This window comes from Mus caroli, chromosome 18 (genome assembly GCF_900094665.2).
Source record: "Mus caroli chromosome 18, CAROLI_EIJ_v1.1, whole genome shotgun sequence".
Classification (NCBI taxonomy): Eukaryota; Metazoa; Chordata; class Mammalia; order Rodentia; family Muridae; genus Mus; species Mus caroli.
In genome coordinates, this window is record NC_034587.1 from 86,214,192 (window position 1) to 86,218,722 (window position 4,531).

The 4,531-nt window shown below is 42.4% G+C and overlaps 1 pseudogene; it reads right to left on the reverse strand.

The window, feature by feature from the left end:
* Positions 1-1,664: 1,664 nt before the first annotated feature.
* LOC110284586 lies at positions 1,665-2,885 on the reverse strand (annotated as a pseudogene).
* Between the last annotated feature and the right edge of the window lie 1,646 nt (positions 2,886-4,531).

The window sequence follows — 4,531 nt, forward strand, 5'->3', positions numbered from 1 at the left end:
GAAGAAATAACAGAGTGAATAAATGACTTCAGAATTATAGATATTTGCAAGTGATATGTCTCATAAAGGGAATAATTTGTGAAGTATAAAAGTAATTTGTGAACATCTAAGGGAAGCACATGGAATAACATGATTAAACTGGGCAAGTAACTTGGATAAACATTTCTGTGAAGAAATAGCAGACATATGAGAAGACACTTCTCAGTGCCTTTCATCAGGGAAACAAAAATAAGGAATCAGCACACATGGGTTAGGATTGCTATGATCAGAAGATTAACGCAGAGAGGATTGGTAAACAAAAAAAGAGTGAGAAGAATAGATGTGGGAAGAAGAGTAAGAAGCAAAATAAAAGCAGGAATTATTAACAAGTGTGGAAATTTTTGAAACATTTGTACATTTTTGGTGGAAAGACAAAGCAAGACAAACTATAGGAAAAAAATAAATTTCTTGAACTTTAAAAAATTCTTTAGGTGTTTTTGGGGGGAGGTGGTTTTGTTTGTTTGTTTGTTTTTTCTTATTTTTTGGTTTTGGTTTGGGGGGTTTTGGGGGGGGTTGGTTTTCTTTTTTTTTTTTTTTTTTTTTTTGGTTTTTAGAGACAGGGTTTCTCTGTATAGCCTTGGCTGTCCTGGAACTCACTTTGTAGACCAAGCTGGCCTCGAACTCAGAAATCCACCTACCTCTGCCTCCCGAGTGCTGGGATTAAAGACATGCGCTACCATGCCCGGCCCTTTAGGTGTTTTAATGTTGTCTTTCTCATGTAGAATCTAGAATAATTTTTAATTAATTTATTTATTTTTTTACTTATTCACTTTACATCCCTCTTACCCCCACCACCACCACCATTACCCCTTCCCACAGTCCTTCTACCATCCTTCTCACCTTCACCTCTGAGCTGGAGGGGGCACCCCTGGATGTCCTCCCACCCTGACACTTCAAAACTCTGTGAGGTTACCCACTTCCTCTTCCACTGAGGCCAGACAAGGCAGCCCAGCTAGAAAAACCTATCCCATGTGCAGACAACAGCTTTTAGGATAGCCTCTGCTCCCGTTGTTTGGGACCCACATGAAGACCAAGTTGCACATCTGTTATATATATGCAGGGAGCCCTAGGAGCCTGAGTATGCTTCCTGGTGTTAGTTCAGTCCCCAAGGGTCCAGGTTAGTAGATTCTGTTGATCTTCCTGTGGAGTTCCCATCCCCTTAGTGGCTGTAACACTTCCTCCTATTCTTCCATAAGAGTCCCCAAGCTCCATCCACTATTTGGCTCTGGATATATGCCTCTGTCTGAGTCCGTTGATGGGTGAGGCCTCTTCTAGGTTAGACATCCTGTCTGCAAGCATAACAGAATATCCTTAATAGTGTCAAGGATTGGTGCTTGAACATGGGGTGAGTCTCAAGTTGGGCCAGTTATTGGTTAGCCATTCCCTCAATCTCTGTTCCATCCACAATCCCTGCATTACTTATAGACAGGATAAATTTTGGGTCAAAAAGGTTTGTAGGTGAATCGGTGTCCCTATCACTCCACTGGCGTTCCTGCCTGGCCACAGGAGACAGCCTCTCCAGGCTCTACATCCTCAATACTGAGTCGCAGCTAAGGACACCCCCACTGATTCTTGCACACCTCTCCCATCTCAGGTCTCTGTATCTTCCTGGAGATGCCTCCTATCTACCCTCCACTGAAGAGCATGTCACCCATGGATTAGACACAGAGACACCAGACAGGGCCTTGGTGTCCCACAAACATTCCTTTGTACTTGAAGATCTACTGAGGGTCATAGGATGCTAGGATACCCATGTTCAGGCATGCATTGATGTAAGACTGCTAGCTCATCATTCAGCATGGATACAATCCTCCAGAATTCCATGAGGTCCTCACTGAGCTTGTTCTGGTTCTCATTCAAGACATCAAACTTGAACTCAAAGCTCTTCTCCAGCTGCTCAATCTTCTCTGAGAGTTTGCCCAGCATGGAACGCAGGAAGGCGATCTCCTGGTCCTTTTGGGCCAGTGTCACATGCATCTCCTGGAAGTGGTCATCGGTCTGCTGCAGGAACTCCTTCAGGCCCTCGAAGCAGCATGTTTGTAAGTGTGTCTCATAGGTGCCCTGAACCCCAATAAATGTGCACCCGTACTTAGAGTGGGACACTTGATGTGTTCACATTCTTTCAGGTGAACCTCGAGATTCATCTTGAGAAGGGGTGAGCAGCTGGGGTTGCTGGGGCAGCACACAGGCCTATAGTCATATCTACTCTCGTGGTCCTTCCAGGCACTAAGCTTGATAGTGAAGGGGCACCTCAAAGACACCAGGCTTTCCAGTGCCTGCTTCACGGCAGCCATGCTGACAATGTATGAAGAGCTCTCCTCCAGTCTGCTCAGCTACCACCATTGTCAGCTTGGCATTGTTCACGGGACACTTCTTTGACTTTCAAGGTGCATCATCTGCATAAGGTATGCCTACATATAGTGATCACAGAGTCCTTGAACACACTGCAGCAGAACTGGCAGCACAGCTTTACTGAGAACTTCTCAACAAATATCAATGGCTCCGGCTTCTCCTTCTCCTCATACAGTGAGAACATGGAGTGCAGAGACATGCTGGACTCAGACTGTAAGAAGCAGACAGAGATGGCTGAGTCAAAGCAGCGAGGAGTGTTGATGGGAGCCAGGCCGTCCTCTTCAAACCGTGGCAAATAGGCAAGGGTACTAGAGGAGGAAGGTGTCCTGCGATATTGTTTGTATGTGCTGGTTCCATCAGCTTTAGTTATGGTGGTGATGGTCAAAAAGGTAGACCTAAAGGTCATTTTCATCCTGGTCCCACTGCTGTCTGAGGAGGTAAGGTTGGTGGGGGTGGGGGGCAGAGAAGTCGTTGTAGTAGGCACTCTTAGCTGAGCTAATGTTCTAGAGAGGCATCCAGGTTCCTTGGGCAGTGCCACCTGCCCGCGGCTGCCAGGGAGCAGTAGCTACACCCTCCAGCATCATATTGCTCCTTTTAGCCCATGGCCAGGAAAGATACAGGACAGATGTCTTTGTTTTTAACAACTGAATACTATTCCATTGTGTAGATGTACCCCATTTTCTTTATCCATTCTTCAACTGAAGGACATCTAGGTTGTTTCCAGTTTCTGGCTATTATGAAAAAAAGCTGCTATGAACATAGTTGAGCAGGTAAGTGTCTTTGTGGGATGGTGGAACATCTTTTGGGCATAAGCTCAGAGTCTTGAGGTAGAACTATCCCCAGTTTTCTAAGTAATAGACAAATTGATTTCCAAACTGATTGTACAAGTTTGCAATCCCACCAGCAATGAAGGAGTGTTCCCATTGCTCCACATCCTTGCCAGTATGTGCTATCACTTGAGTTTTGGACCTTACCCATTATGATGGGTGTAAGATGATATCTTAGAGTTGTTATGATTTGCATTTCCCTAATGACTAAGGTTGTGAACATTTCTTTAATTGCTTCCAGGCCATTCATTCTATGTGTCCCATTTTTTAATTGGGTTGTTTGAAATGTTGGTGTCTAGCTTCTCGGATAGTAAATTTTGGATATTAGTCCTCTGTCAAATATAGGGTTGGTGAAGATCTGTAGGCTGCCTTATTGACAAATTTTTTGTCTTATTGACAGTGTCCTTTGTCTTACAGAAGTTTTGCCTAACAGAACTTTCATGAGGTCCCATTTATCAATTACTAATCTTAGAGTCTGAGCCATTGGTGTTCTGCTCAGGAAATTTTTCCTCTTTACCAAAGTGTTCAAGGGCATTTCTCACTTTCTCATCTATGAGATTTAGTATATCCAATTTTATGTTGAGGTCCTTGATCCACTTGGACTTGAGTTTTGTGCAGGGTGACAAATATGGATCTATTTTCATTCTTTTACATGTAAATATCCAGCATCATTTCTTGAGGATAGTTTCATTTTTCCATTGTATGGATTTTGCTTCTTTATCAAAAATCAAGTGTTCATAGGTGTGTGGCTTTATTTCTGGGTCTACGATTTGATTCCATTGATCAACATGTCTGTTTCTATACCAATACCATGCAGTTTTTTATTGCTATTACTCTGTAGTCCAGTTTGAGGACAGGGATATTGATTCCTCCAGAAGTTCTTTTAATTTTTTAGGGTTATTTTGGCTATCCAGGGTTTTTTTTGTTTATCCATATGAAGTTGAGAATTGCTCTTTCAAGGTCTATAAAAAATTGTGTTGTAATTCTCATGGGGATTGCATTGAATCTGTAGATTGCTTTTGGTAAGATGACCATTTTCACTATGTTAATTCTACCAATCCATGAGTATGGGAGATCTTCACATCTTCTGAGATCTTCAATTTCTTTCTTCAGGGACTTGAAGTTCTTGTGATACAAATATTTCACTTGCTTATTTAGAGTTATGGCAACATATTTTATATTATTCATGGCTATTATAAAGGGTGTTGTTTTCCCTAACTTCTTTCTCAGCTAGCTTATCATTTGTATAAAGGAAAGATACTGATTCTTTGAGTTAATTTTGTATCCAGCCACTTTGCTGAAGGTGTTACTTA